The sequence below is a fragment of the Dreissena polymorpha genome, chromosome 3, assembly GCF_020536995.1.
Source record: "Dreissena polymorpha isolate Duluth1 chromosome 3, UMN_Dpol_1.0, whole genome shotgun sequence".
NCBI classification, from domain to species: Eukaryota; Metazoa; Mollusca; class Bivalvia; order Myida; family Dreissenidae; genus Dreissena; species Dreissena polymorpha.
In genome coordinates, this window is record NC_068357.1 from 132,191,230 (window position 1) to 132,209,621 (window position 18,392).

Here is an 18,392-nt window from a genome sequence, read left to right on the forward strand (position 1 = left end):
TCGAAATGAATTCGTCATGCATTTCACAAATTACCATTTCTTAAGATGAGCAAGCATTGTTAGGAACAAACGAATAAACCTGTCTAGTTGAACCAATACTTTATGTCCTAAATACAATAGTCATAAATAATATGTATTCACATTAGTTTAAAATATAAATAATATGGTGTATTTCTCAATAATATACCTATTTATTGTTGGGCAACTGCTGGGCTGTTTGTTTTCAGTTTCCTTATTGTTGGTGTTTTGTAACCGAAGTAGCGAATTTTACAAAATTAAAATTTCTTTCTCGTCGTTATCTGCACAAACAAAAGGTTGTAAATGTTCTCCTTTAATTATTTCTAATCTATTCAAGCAAACGTTTATTAAATCTGTAAAATAAAGTTAGAAGCCGGTAGTAAAAAGGTGTTTCTTAGCAATTCTTGTGATCTTTATGATGGATGCTGAATTTACGGGCTGTATTTTATGGATTTTCTGTACAGTGGTTGAGAAAAAGTGGATCGGTCACATGGCGTCTGATCTAAGCAATAGTAGTAAGAGCAAAAATCAATTTCAAGCGCTATGAGAAAACGTAGTTTATATGCATTCATGTATTCAGTGAAATAACCATGTTATAATTATTATCTGAAAATACGCTAATGCCTCAGTGGCAGTTTGCGGGTAAATTTCAATCGAAATAAATGAATTCCCGTGGCTTGTTAAACAAACATTCCTTTTGGTCAGCACAAAAATTTCAAAATATATTTAGCTGTATTATTCAACTACTGGAGAGTGGGTTGCTTCAGATTCAATTAGGTCAGGCACTATGTTCAGGTTTATCATTAAAAAAAACTTTAAATGAATTTTGGTTGTTTTTGTAGTAATAGTAAAAGGAACTTAATTGTGACAATGCGGAAATAGTCAGTACTTGGTGCAGTTAAAAGGTGGTCTTATGGCGCATTTATTTATAATTACCAAGACAGTTTGTTAAGTCAAGTTTTAGTTAATATGCAATAAATCTCAAAAAGAAAAATCTTTATTGTTTATTTTATTGCACACATGGAAACGCGAAACCGGAAAAGGCGCCGTCCGTCGGTAAAACTACACCAGCATCCCAGCCAAAACCTACCTGGCACCAGCCAACAACCCCGTCAGCTGCCTTCCACCCAAATGCCAGATCAGCTGCCTCCCAACTAACAGACTGCCCAGCTACCTCCAACTCCCAGCCATCAACTCGGTCAATTGTCTTCAAACCAACAGCCCGGCCAGATGGCAGTGGCCACCCATCATCTCTGGCCCAGCTGGTTTCGGGGTGAGGCCCAGCTAGTTTCGAGGTGAGGGCATATGGGCCGCTGGGTCAGCGTTGTTGGGTGGCCATATGGCAATCAGTGCCGGATTGACGCTTTTGACCTGGCACTTTTTTGGGGGAAAAATATGATTTTGTTGGGAGTACTGATGGCCGTCACCCGGAGTCAGCATTCATATACAATTTATTTGTGCAGTTCGTTATTTGCAGTTAGTTTCGGCTTGCCATGTTCGCAGGTGGCCCGTGCTGCTTTGAGTCGAGACATTATATGCCAGAACCATTTTTTATTATTTTATGTTATAAGGTCCTTTAATAAAAAGTAAAAATGTCATATCAGAGTTTTCATATAGGCTTGCCCATGTTATGCTAGGTGGCAGTTTGGGTTTAGTTCTTTGCCTCTACAATAATATGGTCTATTTCTAAATAATAGGCCTATTTATTGTTGGGTCACTGCTGGGCTGTTTCTTTCAGTTTCCTTATTGTTGATGTTTTGTAACCGAAGTAGCGAATTTTACAAAATAACAATTTCTTTCTCATCGTTATCTACACAAACAAAAGGTTGTAAATTTTCTCCCCTTCCACCCAATATAAAGAAGTGAAACTCCAGCTGCTGGAGCAGTATTGAATTTTCATTAAAAACAATTAGTTAGTCCTTTATTTAAGGCAAGTGACCGATTGCCCAAACAGTACAAAACAGCACAATACAGCACAATACAAACCAACATAAACACAAAATATGAATAAAGCTGGGGTCACCGCCTTGGAACGGTCAATGCAAAGCATTGGGGGTTTAAACCTGGTTATAGAGCGCTCAACCTCACACTTGGCCCATCAATATTCATAATACATTCAAGTGTAAATAAAATTTAACGTCATAGCATTGTAACTCAAATTAAACATTAATAAAAGGGAATTAAAACGCATTCAATTTAATTACTATTTAATTACTCAATTGCATTGAAGATACAAGAGTAACAGAATTACAACTTTTTGACGAACGATCAAATAAAACTATTAACAATTGTCAACTACATTCCTTCTTTATAGAAAAGATTTGAGAATGTAGAATCATAGAGTTAATATCTCAGATAATCATCGCGCAAATACAAGAAGAAGCAGCAATAATGGGTGTAAAAATTCCATATTACATAGCTTGGTTGTTTATGTGACTGCTAAACAAATTAAAAATAATTAAATCAAACAAGAAACGCCTATCAGAGAGAAAATATAAATAAAATGGAACGTTATAAACCCAATGACCTATGCATGTAGATTACAACTGGGAAAGTCGGTCGTATGACGTCACAAAAATCCATAATGACATAATGACGTGAACAAATTCCAAGGGCAGTACTAAATAAAAATATTAATCGGGCTGTGATACTAATAAAACAAGTTTACGTGATTTAATATTAAGAAGCAAATTAATACAAATGGTAATTCCATTAAAGCGACATTATTGGAATCAAACAGTATATAGGTGTTTTGACAACTGAAGACAGAAATGATTTAATGTACGATTTGAGTCCAAATGTAGTTTATATGCAGATTTGTTCATACGACACAATGACACAATTTTATTAAACAGTGACAAATGCCTATAATGTAGTATTCATGCAGATTTGTTCATACGACACAATGACACAATTTTATTCAACAGTGAAAAATGCCTATAATATCACTAATGATTCCAAATTTTAAGGGAAGAAAGATATAGTGAATCGAAAACCATCAAACACGTGTTTTTAAGTACATAAGCATCGTATCCTTTTGATAAAAACAAGTTAATTAAATTGAAAAGTTTAATATGAACATTTGGTTTAACATATTTTAATTTGCGGACACGCTTCAAAACATCTCTGTAAAATGATTGATGGGAGATTCCATTATTTAAATGCCATTTTAAAGAAACATTATATTTTGAAATTAAATCACCATACTTAGAGTAAAATCTAGCAAATTTATTTCTTAAGTTATGATACAAAAAGCCTTGTTTTAGCAATTTTTTAGTTAATATTAGATTACGATCATTAAAATCTTTAATACACGAACATGCTCTGGCATAACGTACCAACTGCGAAATGTAAATACCATATGAAGGTCCTTTAGGGATGTTGCCATCTAGAAACGGAAAATTCACAATTTCAAAGTTAAAATCGTCCCGTTTGTCGTATAAACTAGTTTTGATCAAATTATTATTAATAGTTAAATGTAAGTCTAAATACGCAGCGTCTGTATTGGATATACACGATCTATTTAAGACTAGTTCTTTTGGGTAGATTTTGTGAATATATTGTTCAAATAATGGATTATCTAAATTAAGTATGTCATCAATGTACCTACTAGTAAGGTTAAAACAATTAATCAAATCTACTTGCTTAGTTTTAGATAATTCTATAATAAATTCGCTTTCATAACAATATAAAAAAAGGTCAGCTATAAGTGGCGCACAATTAGTACCTATAGGAACGCCAATAATTTGTTTAAATATTTTACCATTAAATTCAACAAACAAGTTATCCAAAAGAAAAGTAAGTGCTGCACAAAAGTCAAGACCAGTAAGCCATGTAGTTTGTTATTTCAAAGTATTGTTCTGACACACTTTAATGTGTCCGTTCCATTTTTTTTATTATTTTATGTTATAAGGTCCTTTAAAAAAAAGTAAAAATGTAGTTGAGTTTATATTTACTGTGTGAAAAGGGTTATTCATCAGAGTTTTCAAATAGGCTTTCCCATGTAATGCTAGGTGGCAGTTTGGGTTTAGTTCTTGGCCTCTACAATAAAATGCTTGTATATATTGAGCACGTCTAATGAAATCATATCGTGTATTACATTTGCACAAATCTTTATATCCACTACGATTTCCTTTTTGCGGGTATGATATATTCACAAACTACAGTACTTGTTAAACAGTATGTCGTCCAAAATATGTCACATCAAAGTTAGTTTAAACATATTTATTACAAATTAAATTACAACAAAGTTTATAATACGTACATGTTCGAATGGGATAGGAACGAAAGACACGGTCTTATAGAGTTCTTTTCCCTATACAATAATAGTTTCATGTTGTCAAACGAACATAATTGGATGTAAACAATTTAATGGTAAAAGAAAAAGAAACTCCGTGAATAGAGTTTCATGTGTGAAAACACAAACACCGGATTGACATGTGAGCAATGAAGGAGAGAGAGAGCAGAGGTTTGGGAAGAAAAAGAGAGGTTTTTTAAGGCTTGTTGAGTGAAGGGGGGAGAAAAAGGGACTAAGAGTCGTTTAGTAGCAAATTACGAATCAAATCGTTTACTCTTGGTAATAAATTTTAGAACTGCATCAACTATTTTAGTATTGATTAAGTAGTCACGAGTGGTGTCTCCATATAAAATAGTTTCAATGCAGGGGAAAGAATACATTGATATTGAGTTTATAAGTGAACCGCTAATATGTTCATACCGAGTGCATTCAAGACAATGTGACGTCGTTTCGTGAAGTCCGCATATACATAACGGAGAGGAGATAATATTGCGTCTGAAGAGAAGGTCATTTAAGGCGCTTCATTTTGTTCTTAGGCGCGTGTGCAACGTTTGAGGTCGTCTTTCGCCGTAGGTAAAATAATGGATTTGGAATCGGTCGATCTGTGTTAATAAGCTTTTTGAAGGAATAGATCGATTCAGCGTTTTTTACGTCATCGGAGAGATTATTCCATTCAGATACAGTTGATGGTAAGAACGAATTCGAATACAGTGATGTTCGTGCTTGAATTGTTTGGAGATTAGACGCATTTCTTAATAATTGCTACGCGATCCAACTGTTGCGGGTAAAAGAGATTGTAAGTAGTTTGGTACATTGCCAGAGTGCATTTTATACATTAAGATTAATTTATGTTTGCGTCTTCGTTGACTGATAGTTTCCCATCCTAGCTTATTATACAGATCCTCAAGTGAGACTAAACGAGTACATCCCGATGCTATTCGCGCTGCTTCGATTTGGATTTTGTCAAGTTCATCTTTTTCATATTGCGTACAATTATCGAATACAGCGTCTGAGTACTCCAGGATTGTTCTTATAAACGAAACATATATTTTCTCGAGAGTCTTTCCATCAAGCATTATTTTTAATTTACGCATTACATTAATTCGTGCCCATGCCTTTTCCTTTATGAAAGGTATATGCACATGCCAAGTACAGTCATTTGATATAAAGACACCTTAATGTTTATGGACATCAGCAGTGGGTATATTAACGTTCTGCATAGTCAATGGGGGATGGGATGTTTTATTTATTTTGCGGGATATAAGCATTGATTCGGATTTTGATGGGTTAAAACATACCAACCATTTGTCAGCCCAGCTAGATATTTTATCAATGTCTGACTGCAGTACGGTTGCAGTTTCGTTTGGCGAATTAATAGGCTGGTATCATCAGTGAACAAATGAATGTGTGCTTGTATGTCGGCGATAATGTCATTAATTTAAACTATAAATATAAGTGGCCCTAGAATAGAACCTTGAGGCACACCGGCCAGAATTTCGATAGGGGTTGAATGCGCTCCCGGTAATATTACTGTTTGTTTACGATCAGAAAGATAATTAGACAGAAAAGATAATAGATTTCCTCGAATTCCTGCTTGTTGTAGTTTGAATGATACACCTATATGCCATACTTTATCGAAAGCTTTACTAATATCAAAAGATACAACTCTGACCTCAAGGCCATTGTCTAAGGCTCTGCAAAATGTGTTATAAATATAAGTTAGCTGATTGACAGTCGATTCACCTGGCAAAAATACAGATTGAGTTGGTGCAAAGAATGAGTTTGAACGAAGAAAGTTAAATATGTGTTTTTGTAATATCCTCTCAAAGACCTTCTCGATAGTGTTAAGGAGTGATATGGGTCGATAATTAGACGTTAAGGATGGGTCGCCTTTTTTTAAATCGGACACACATTTGCGATTTTCCAACAAGAAGGCATTTTGCAAGAAAAAAGACAAGAGTGAAACAAATCAAACAAGGGGTTACTTAATTGATGCATTGCCTCTTTGAGGATTCGATTATCTATTTCATCAGGACCGGACGCTTTTCCCATCTTAAGACATTTAATTGAGTCAATGATCTCCTCCTGTGTTACATGGATAGATTGAAGACTGTTAACGTTTGTATGTTGCATAGTTGGAAGTTCGTGGTTGCTTTCATCAATGGAACACTGGCTCGCAAAGTACTGGTTTAGCATATCAGCTTTGCTAATGATATCCACTACAAAGATATTAGTTTGGTTATCGTAAAGAGGTGGAATTGTGTAATTTGATTTCGTAGGAATAAATGTTCGAAGACTTTTCCACCAGTCTTTAGCGCAAAGGTCGGATGACTTCATTTTCTGTGAAATATTGTTAAAATATTCTTATTTCGAATTGCGTAAAAGTAATTCATTCCTTACATGACGGAAATTAGACCAGTGTATATCACTATTTGGATTGTTTTGCTTTTTGGTATAAGCGTTTCTGGTTTCGATTTTGTTTCTTTATGTTATTATTTATCCATGGAATATAAAGAGAACGGATACAAACATTTTTGTTCGGAATACATGTGCTTGAAATGTGTAATACTGTTTAAGTAATATTTTCTGCGTAGATATCTACACTTTCGCATTTTAAAAGACCCCAATTAGTATCAGTCATTAATTGTCGTAGTTTTGGAAAATCTCCAATATCGTAACGCCAGATGTGTCGATAAAACGTTTACATCTGGGTTTTGTAAATGCTAATGTAATAAAAACAGAGCAGTGGTACCGAACAGTTTGATCTAAAAAGGGTTCGCCTGTTCCAGAAATAAGTACATTATTCTGATAGCTTACAAAAATTAAGTCGATTATAGACGATGTGTGTTCAGTAAAATGTGTTGGTTCGTCAATAAGTTGCGTTAAGTCATGTTGTTGACATAAATCATTTATTTTTTGTGCCGACGAGTCTGCCAGAGCGTTTATTTTAAAATCACCTGTAATAATAATATCATTTATTTGTGTATATCTGGCTAGCCCCATAGAATCTTCAATGGAAAGCATATTTGACGATCAAACAACAAAGAACGACACACAATATAAAAAAGTGAAACTCCAGCTGCAGGAGCAGTATTGAATTCTCATTAAAAACAATTAGTTGGTCCTTTATTTAAGGCAAGTGACCGATTGCCCAAACAATACAAAACAGCACAATACAGCACAATACAAACCAACATAAACACAAAATATGAATAAAACTGGGGTCACCGCCTTGGAACGGTCAATGCAAAGCATTGGGGGTTTAAACCGGTTATAGAGCGCTCAACCTCACACTTGGCCCAACAATATTCATAATACATTTAAGTGTAAATAAAATTTAACGTCATAGCATTGTAACTCAAATCAAACAATAATAAAAGGGAATTAAAACGCATTCAATTTAATTACAATTTAATAACTCAATGGTATTGAAGATACCAGAGCAACAGAGTTACAACTTTTTGACGAGCGATAAAATGAAACTACAAACAAGTGACAACTACATTCCTTCTTTATAGAAAAAGATTTAAAAATATAGCGTCATTAAGTTAATATTTCAGATAATCATCGCGCAAATACAGGAAGAAGCAGCAATAATGGGTGTAAACATTCCATATTACATTGCTTGGTTGTTTATGTGACTGCTAAAAATTAAATTAATAATAATTAAATCAAAAAAGAAACGCCTTTCAGAGAGAAAATATAAATAAAATTGAACGTTATAAACCCAATGACCTATGCATGTAGCTTACAACTGGAACAGAGGAAGAGTTATGACGTAATTGACAGGCGAAGACACAATGACGTGAAAAAAATCCAAGGGCGGTACTGTGAAGTAATAATAAAACTATTAATGGGGGGCTACTGCAAAATTGTACTACTAATAAAACAAGTTAAGTTGATTAAATATTAAGAATCAAATATATAAAAATAGTAATTCCATTAAAACGACATTATTGGAATCAAACAGTATATAGGTGTTTTGACAACTGACGACAGAAATGATTTGATGTACGATTTGAGTCCAAATGTAGTTTTCATGCAGATTTGTTCATACGACACACAGACACAATTTTGTTCAACAGTGAAAAATGCCCTAATAAAACAATTTTAGTCGATTAAATGTTAAGAATCAAATATATAAAAATAGTAATTCCATTAAAACGACATTATTGGAATCAAACAGTATATAGGTGTTTTGACAACTGACGACAGAAATGATTTGATGTACGATTTGAGTCCAAATGTAGTTTTCATGCAGATTTGTTCATACGACAACAAGACACAATTTTGTTCAACAGTGAAAAATGCCTGTAATATCACTAATGATTCCAAATTTTAAGAGAAGAAAGATATAGTGAATGGAAAACCATCAAACATGTGTTTTTAAGTGCATAATCATCGTATCCTTTTGATAAAAACAAGTTAATTAAATTGAAAAGTTTAATATGAACATTTGGTTTAACATATTTTAATTTGCGGACACGCTTCAAAACATCTCCGTAAAATGATGGATGGGAGATTCCATTATTTAAATGCCATTTTAAAGAAACATTATATTTTGAAATTAAATCACCATACTTAGAGTAAAATTTAGCTAATTTACTTCTTAGGTTATGATACAAAAAGCCTTATTTTAGCAATTTTTTTGTTAATATTTGATTACGATCATTAAAATCTTTAATACATGAACATGCTCTGGCATAACGTACCAACTGCGAAATGTAAATACCTTAGGAAGGTCCTTTAGAGATGTTGCCATCTAGGAACGGAAAATTCACAATTTCAAAGTTAAAATCGTCCCGTTTGTCGTATAAACTAGTTTTGATCAAATTATTATTAATAGTTAAATGTAAGTCTAAATACGCAGCGTCTGTATTTGATATACACGATCTATTTAAGACTAGTTCTGTTGGGTAGATTTTATTAATATATTGTTCAAATAATGGATTATCTAAATTAAGTATGTCATCAATGTACCTACTAGTAAGGTTAAAACAATTAATCATATCTACTTGCTTAGTTTTAGATAATTCTAACATAAATTCGCTTTCATAACAATATAAAAAAAAGGTCAGTTATAAGTGGCGCACAATGAGTACCCATAGGAACGCCAATAATTTGTTAAAATATTTTACCATTAAATTCAACAAACAAGTTATCCAGAAGAAAAGTAAGTGCTGCACAAAAGTCAAGACAAGTCCAAATTATGTAATTATCTAATAAATGATTATTTAAAAAAAAAAGCTGTTTTAGTGTTTAAAGCTTGATACAAACACTTCTCTCTAGCAAAGGTTTTTTCAATCAAAGAAACAAGTTTGGATTTTATTAAAGCGTGAGGAAGCGTTTTATATAGTGTAGAAAAATCATAAGTACTTACATGTGACACCTTAAATTTTTTATTTTCAATTTTATCAATAACTTCTAAGGTGTTTTTTATTGACCAAAATAGGTTAATATTACTATTTTCATAAACTTGATTACAAAATTTAGCTGTATGATATCTAATAGCACTCAAAGCAGATGTAAGATACACTGATAATTGTTTGGTGGTACAAGACACTGAATTAGCGATAAAACGACTTTTATATGGCGTCTTATGTAATTTAGGTATCCAGTTAAAGTGACACAAGAAACAATTTAGGAGCGTTTTGAGAACAAGAATGTCATTATGTATGTTTTTTCCTATCATGACACGTTTGCATGGGTGTTTAATAATCAGAGATATGTTTGTACACATGCGTACATTAATTTGTGAAAAAAGGCTTGTTACATTTAGCCATAATTGGCATAATGTATAACATGTGTACGAATAGTGCGAAAATAGCATGTGATCTATATGCAACCATGACAGCGTTTACTGGTCTCTATTTAATGTACGACATAATAATATGCTCCAATAGATACGAGATAAGCCAGAAACGCTGACATAAAACATTGGTTGCATTTCACAGTAATGCAATAATGCGACAGGGTTAACGAAAAGATTTGAAAAAGCCTTTTGCTATAGAACTGCTTCGAATAGGAGCTTGAGGTATGAGAGGGATAAGAAGATAGGAAAAGAAGGAAGAAAACGATAGAGGATGTTGATAAGTTTGGTATCATTTTTATGATATTTGAAGCTGTGTTGGGTGTATAAATGTGCAAATGAATAGTCACCAAGGATTGACAATACAAATGTGAACCAAATGTTACAATTATAAATAATACACGTGAACATAAGAAGAATAAGTGTCTGCAAATGACTATAGTAAGGTCAACATAACGATGCTAGTTTTCGAAAAGGTACACTTGCAAATATAATAATGTGAAAGCATTACGCAGAATGAAGCAATATAATGATACAATAAAAAATGCGATATAAAATTGTATACTGGGTTACAGTAAGTGTTTGCAAATGATTATAGTAAACGTCAACATTACGATGATAGTTTACGAAAAGGTACACTTACAAATATAATAATGTGAAAGTATTTCGCAGAATGCAGCAATATAGTGATACTATAAAATAATACAATATATACAGTGTTACAGTAAGTGTTTGCAATTGATTATAGTAAGCGTCAACATGACGATGATAGTTTACGAAAAGGTACACTTACACATGTAATATTGTGAAGGCATTACGCAGAATTTAGCAATATATTGATACAATAAAATAATTCAATATAAGATTGCATACAGTGTTACAGTAATAGTAATTATAATGACATCAGCTAAAACAAAACACAACGCAAATTATATTTTGAAATTTACAATAATTGAGCATTGAATGCTATACTTTAATACTGGTGCATTATTATCCTTTTATCGCATTTTGTTTTAATAAAATCGGACAGCTTCAACCGCATTGTGTTACAAGCAAAAGTACCATCAGGTAACATTTGGTCTACACATAGAGGCAGGCCAAAGAATATTTAAACGCCGTTTTGTTAACATGTAATTTTACAATAAAATTTATGAACAAGCGCAAGCATCACGCAGTCAGGATTACTATATCACACCTATATGTACACACACATACACTACAAGTTTACACCACTGAAGATGCATAATTGCACAAGTCTATTGGATTTAGACTTGTACGATGCAGTACCCGGTAATATTTATTAAACATTCGACATACATTGTACTGATTGTTTAACTAAGATTATTACACTATATTGAGAGTCTAACTGGAAAACGAAAGGTTAGAGTCTCAGAGTGTATTTAGCATTTTTCTGACAATAGAACATACCTAATTTAAAGGAATATTACGTTATCGTGAGCTCAGGCAATGAGAGTTGTCACTTAAGGAGACTGGGCCGCACATAGGCTATGAGATGATAAAAACATACTATATCGTATTTAAAATAACAATTGACATTTACATTAATACATATTGATTTATAAACAGTACTTTGAATTGCAAACATATTATTATGTTTTATATGTAAACAATAAACAAATTCAAGGTTTTTTCATATGATCATAGGGAGCAGTGGCAAGGATGTTTATCCACATTGTTGAAACATTTTAGTAAATACAGTAACACATTATATATGATTTGTATTACTCCATATTGATTTATCAACAATACAATATAGGTTATACACATTTAGGGAGAATCCAATTTATTTGACATTCACATAATTATTGTTTTATAGTTTGGTGTGTCAGAATAGAATAGGGAGAGTAATTGTGACTAAGAAGGAGCAAGTTAAGGACTGTATGCAATGTGTGTGCACTTACGTTTTATTCACTTAGAAATACAGGAACAAAAACGGCATGCTATCTTTGTTAGATTATGTTTGTAACAACAAACGAATTATTCACTTCATTGAGATGTACGTCATATGAGTTCAAGTTAAAACTTTTTAACAAGTATACAAAAACAAAGACGTACTATCAGTTGTGTTTAGATGTTTGCAAATAGTCAGGAGATCACGATATTTGCAATATAGGTTACATTAGCATGAGGATTAGTTTATATATAAAAAAAACACTGCTAACACTAGGATATCGTGATCTTCGTGCGTATAAGAAGGTCAACTGCGATAGACAAATTGAGCATTTTGGTATTTATTCGGTACACTTATTTTACTGAAATGTACGTATCACAAGTATTTTGTTTAGCTTACTTTTGCACTCTATAGATAATCTTAACACGTTTGCATAATATATATTAAAATAAAAAAGCCGGTTAATCTGCTTTGGACGCATATTAATTTATTGTGTTTTAGTTTTTTATATATTTTTTTCAAGTAAAAAATGTCAAAAGATAACGGGATTTGCTATTGTATTCAGATAATTAAATGCTCACTGAAAAAGCACAATAGGCAGTACGGTATAGTAATCTACTTTTATCTCAGTAGGTTAATTTCGAATTGGATATAAGCTGATCAAAACAGGTATACTGATAAAAAAGATATGTAGTTTTTATTAATATCATTTTGTATTTTTCAATAGCAGATTCGCAGCTGATGCGTTTGATGGCTGTTACGCCATTTTCAGTTGCCCTGATCAATATGTTGCCATCTGATGACCACGCACTTTCAATTTGTTTCGATTTAACTAGACCATGGGCAGCATACAACAGCTGCGCACGATATTGGGTCAGATCATATTTTATGAAGATGTTTTCGTGTCCACAGCATGCTTTCAGTTCACGTCTTGTAGTGTAAAGCTTTTGCCTGGCCCTGTAGCTAGTGAACTTGACGATTATAGGCCGGGGTTACGTCCGCCACGTTTTCCAGTCCGGTGAGACGGTCTATTTCATTGACAGACACATCGACATTCAGGGTGTTGCACAACTTAATTACTATGTCGTCTGTACTTTCGTTTGATTCAGGACTTTCCGGGATGCCAAAGATGCGGACGTTGTTTCGCCTGCTGTATTGTTCACTGGCATCCATTGCACATTCCAGATCTATAACGCGATCACGTAGCATTTTGTTATCATGGCGCAGCGACTGGTTGTCTATCTCGAGGCATTCTAAGCGTTTAGGGGGCAGTCTACAGTTTTTTCTGGAAAATCCCCAGGCCGACAAGCACTGGTCTGCAAAACACCCTCAAAACAAGGCCTTCAGTCACAACCTGAAAATATATTCAGACCATATTCATTGCGGCCCGTCAACAGCTTGAAAATAAAGCACAAAACAATGCAGAAAATGCTCTTTAAATTAATATCCGGGGTAAAATAGACCTTTTCGGGGGTATCGGAAATTGCCCATAAAAACCCCATTTTTACATAAACCCGGCAATCACATTTAACTTTCCGGGTAAGAATACGCACACAGTCGACAACATGCTTTGCACTATCAAAGCAAATGCTTTCAAACTATCCCAAACAAAATGGGTCATTACCATTGAACTTTTTTGCACTGCTAACTTATTTAAACCCACCGTTGAAATCTGTCAAATGCCGGCAGTTTCAAGCAGAAAGTACATGTGTTTACTTCTCACTCAGCATGTTGTTGTTGTTGACTAAAATTCAGGTCATTCAGTTTCGAATTACTAAAAAACATGTGAAATTACTAGAATATTGACCATTTATACTTACATTTCAGCTCCTGGAGTCAAAAAACAATTTATTTTAGGCCATACACCTTAAATTCAGGAAATTGACCGGGGCCAATGCGCAGATAAGGCTAAAAAACTGTAGAGTGCCTCCTTAAGATAGCAGTCAAAAGTTTTAAACCCATCTAAATTTGAATTATTTGTATACTTCAGTCAATTCTGGATGAAACTGGGTGGTTTTCTTTGTGAAATAACTACAATGTACAATTGCATACTATTTTAGTGAGCATATCAGCGGCGGCATTTTCACGCAACTTTTTTGTCATTTTTTTGGTTTTCTACCCAAGTCTAAAAATCACTCAGTTTGCACAGATATGAAATGTAGGTATAAACATATTGCCACAAATGACTCCTAATGAATTTCATCTTTGATCCTGAGTAAAAAATTGTTCACAACAAAGTTAAAAAATAAAATGAATTTTGATGATTTTTTCCATAAAATCAGTGTGTTTTACTCACTTTTCATCAAAGTTGATGCACATTTAGGGGTTTAAATGGTTTGAAAGGCACTAAATGTTGTATAAATAGTTGATTTAAGTCAACTTGGTATTACTTGCATAAATAACTAAGCCTATGGCACACAGAAACAGAGACTGCAGCTCTAAAGCAGATGTGCTTACAATGCAAGGGAGGTAATTTCTATAGCCATATTTGACCATGAAGTTCCAAGTCTTAATACACTCACATTTTTTGGTCTAATTATTTGTCTTATGGTAATATGATGCCATTGAAGCAAGATTAGAGCCCCAATACAATGACCTGGTGATATTTTGCAGATAAAACCTTCATTTGTGGGAGTCTTTATAGGCCAGGGTATCATTTTTGTGAAAGTTGCTATTCAGTCAACATCTATTTTTCTACTTTGGACATACATTTGTACTTAGTGTGAAAATGCCTTTTAATTACAGAAAAAGCGCGGGGAATATTAGCACACGCAGGAGTAGAGGCAAGAAAGCCACCCAGTTTAAGCTGGGACACAAGCCAAAATGGACTACATCCACTGAAATACACCAACCTGGAGTTTCCAGTGCAAGTTCCGAGGCGCCGAAAGCTTCTAAACGACTGGTACGGCTGACAGACAAGGAAGCCAGGGACAGTCAATTCGTCAGAACCACAGCAGGGTTAGCACAGGCAGACTCTCTGGCATACACTCTCAGACCTAAACCTGAAAAGGAAGAAAAAACAGATTGTGAGTGTGACCGCAATGAAAATTTCATTGTGAATAATAAGAAAATGCTGGCACTTATTAAAGATGTACATGCAAGTGTTTGTAAGAAGCCAAACATGAAAATGAAAGTTACACGTGCTGGTCTGTGTGTCTACATCTGTGTAAAATGTAGTTACTGTGGATTTAATTCGCAAACATTGCCAATGTCGGACACAATCCAGACCGCAAGAGGCCCCCCTGCAGGATTTTTGAACTATTTAGTAGCAATGCCAGTGCTAAAATCTAAAATTGGAATGGATGATGTAGCTACTGTATTAACATGGCTTAATATTAAGGCGCCATGCAAGCAAACATTTCAAAAAAAGTTTAATGACTTGGGACAAGCACAAACAGAACTGAGCGACAAACAATTGGAACTAAATCAGGACTATGTCGCAAATGTCATGAAAAAAGCCGGCTTCGAACCTGAAGTTGACATCCAATTTGACGTCGCCTACACATGTCGACCCCAGGGGGGATGCGAAAAGTCTAAACAAAGCTTTGGGGCCCTGGTAGAACACAATACAGGTCAAAAACTCCCACTTGCCATAGCCATGGCAAACAAGCATTGCAGAAAAAGGTACTGCAGGCATGATAACTGCTCAAAAACCTTTGCAGCTGAGGCCTCCATTGCAAGCAGTGAGCGAGTATTACTTCACAGGTCATTGGATAAAGTGAAAGATGGTCCTTTTGCAGTAAGGTCAATAACCACCGACTCTGGTACGCAATCGGCAAAGGCTATACGGGATTACTATGAGCTTAAAAAGCAAACAAATCACTTAAAAAAGCAGACGGCCACCCACTACAAGTGCTTTGTTCACAAGCTGAGAGCTCTCGAAAGACATGTGCGTGCCGCAAAGTCAGACATCAAATCCATTCCAAAAAAGTACAACAAAGACGAATACATGCGTAAGCTGGCCAGCTGCCTCCGCTGCCGAGTGCGCATTGAACTGAAAAGACTGCGAAAACAGAGCTGCAGTGATGAGCTTTTTCTTCGATCGGCCAAATTTGCTATAGAAAACATCATGCATTGCTTCTCCGGAGATCACAAGATGTGCAAGGAACGCTCACGAGTGTGCACCTATCGAGTAACCAGCTCGTACAAACATTTGCCCTATGGAGAGCCACTAGCACTCCAGGAGAGTGACAAGAAAATTATTTTAGGAAACATTAATAAAACATTTGATGCCACGGGGTTTAAAGAAGTGGCAAAGCTCTTTAACACAAATGCTTGTGAGAGCTTAAATGCATCTGTGTTTCATTATGCCCCCAAAACTTCATTCTATGCTAGAAACTTTGCAGCTCTGTGTCATTCTGCAGTTCATACAAGGTCTTTGGGGCCCAGCAAATCATCAATGAAGGTGGCAGAAAAGGTGAAAGGGAAAAAAATCTGTTTACATAGCATGATATACAACCAACTGAAGGCCAAGGATCGCAGAAGGGAATATGACAGCCGCAGGAAGGCCTCAGTGCGGTATAAAATAGTCAGATTCTACCTTAGAAAGCGGCACGCAAACAGAGCCCTGTACCGGGACGGTCTATATGCCTCTGAAAGTATGCCATCTACAAGTGCTGCTGACCATAGCTATGGACTTAAAGTGTAAAACAGAAAACCTTGTGATGTACAGTACATGCAAACTGCGAACGGCAACATAACAATAACCTAACTTGTATATTTACCGCAGACCACAGACAGCATTCCCTGAAGCCCCTGTGACCCGAGCATTGACCATTTGTAAGGCACACTTTGCGGGAATTATTAACAGTTACTGGCTCATACGATAAATGCTCTATATTAATGCAAAGCTTATTGTGGCAGAGGTGTGAGATATGGAAATTGCGCTGCAGTGCACTGTGTCCGGGATCACACAGATAGTACTTGAGACGGTGGACTTTTAGCTTGATGCGCTTGCCCGATACAACAACACGGTGCACACCATAGCCTTACCTATCTGTTTCACCAGTCCACAGGCAACACAGACCAACCAACTCACTCTTTTCACCCAGAACAGCTTCCAGTTTCACTACAAGCTGATCCGGGGGAAAACTCGAAAAAAAAGCAGCGGCCATGAGTCACAGGGTCTTAAGCACAGATGAATCTGAAGAAAAGTGAAGTAAATACTCTTAATTTTGTAGCATCACATTCTATTATGCCTATTTAGAAGATTTCACTCTCTGAAAAGTAAATTTAAATCACCTATGATAAGTATAGTGGTTAAACTGTCATGCAAAGTAGGGTTTTATTCAAAAATCAGGCTTACCTCCCCCTACTGAAATGTTAATATCTCTGCTCAAATTGGTCAGAATTGAATGGGAAAACTGTTTTCAGGTGTTGATGATTATATTTTATAAAAAAATGTCACATTTGACTATGCTGCCTTGGATGTGAAATTTGGCATTTTTTACCTTAAGGGGGCAGTCTACAGTTTTTCTGGAAAATCCCCAGGCCGACAAGCACTGGTCTGCAAAACACCCTCAAAACAAGGCCTTCAGTCACAACCTGAAAATATATTCAGACCATATTCATTGCGGCCCGAAAACAGCTTGAAAATAAAGCACAAAACAATGCAGAAAATGCACTTTAAATTTATATCTGGGGTAAAATAGACCTTTTCGGGGGTCTCGGAAATTGCCCATAAAAACCCCATTTTTACATAAACCCGGCAATCACATTTAACTTTATGGGTAAGAATACGCACACAGTAGACAACATGCTTCGCACTATCAAAGCAAATGCTTTCAAACTAACCCAAACAAAATGGGTCATTACCATTGAACTTTTTTGCACTGCTAACTTATTTAAACCCACCGTTGAAATCTGTCAAATGCCGGCAGTTTCAAGCAGAAAGTACATGTGTTTACTTCTCACTCAGCATGTTGTTGTTGTTGACTAAAATTCATGTCATTTAGTTTCGAATTACTAAAAACATGTGAAATTACTAGAATATTGACCATTTATACTTACATTTCAGCTCCTGGAGTCAAAAAACAATTTCTTTTAGACCATACACCTTAAATTCAGGAAATTGACCGGGGCCAATGCGCAGATAAGGCTAAAAAACTGTAGAGTGCCTCCTTAAGATAGCAGTCAAAAGTTTTAAACCCATCTAAATTTGAATTATTTGTATACTTCAGTCAATTCTGGATGAAACTGGGTGGTTTTCTTTGTGAAATAACTACAATGTACAATTGCATACTATTTTAGTGAGCATATCAGCGGCGGCATTTTCACGCAACTTTTTTGTCATTTTTTTGGTTTTCTACCCAAGTCTAAAAATCACTCAGTTTGCACAGATATGAAATGTAGGTATA

General features: G+C 34.9%; 1 long non-coding RNA gene across 1 annotated transcript; it reads right to left on the reverse strand.

Annotated features, from left to right (window-relative positions):
* Positions 1–1,922: 1,922 nt before the first annotated feature.
* On the reverse strand, positions 1,923–7,760 carry LOC127873671 (uncharacterized). Its single transcript, XR_008046319.1, has 2 exons — positions 7,584–7,760; positions 1,923–2,081 (listed from the first exon to the last, which is right to left on the reverse strand). It is a non-coding gene; the product is annotated as an uncharacterized LOC127873671 (long non-coding RNA).
* Positions 7,761–18,392: the final 10,632 nt, after the last annotated feature.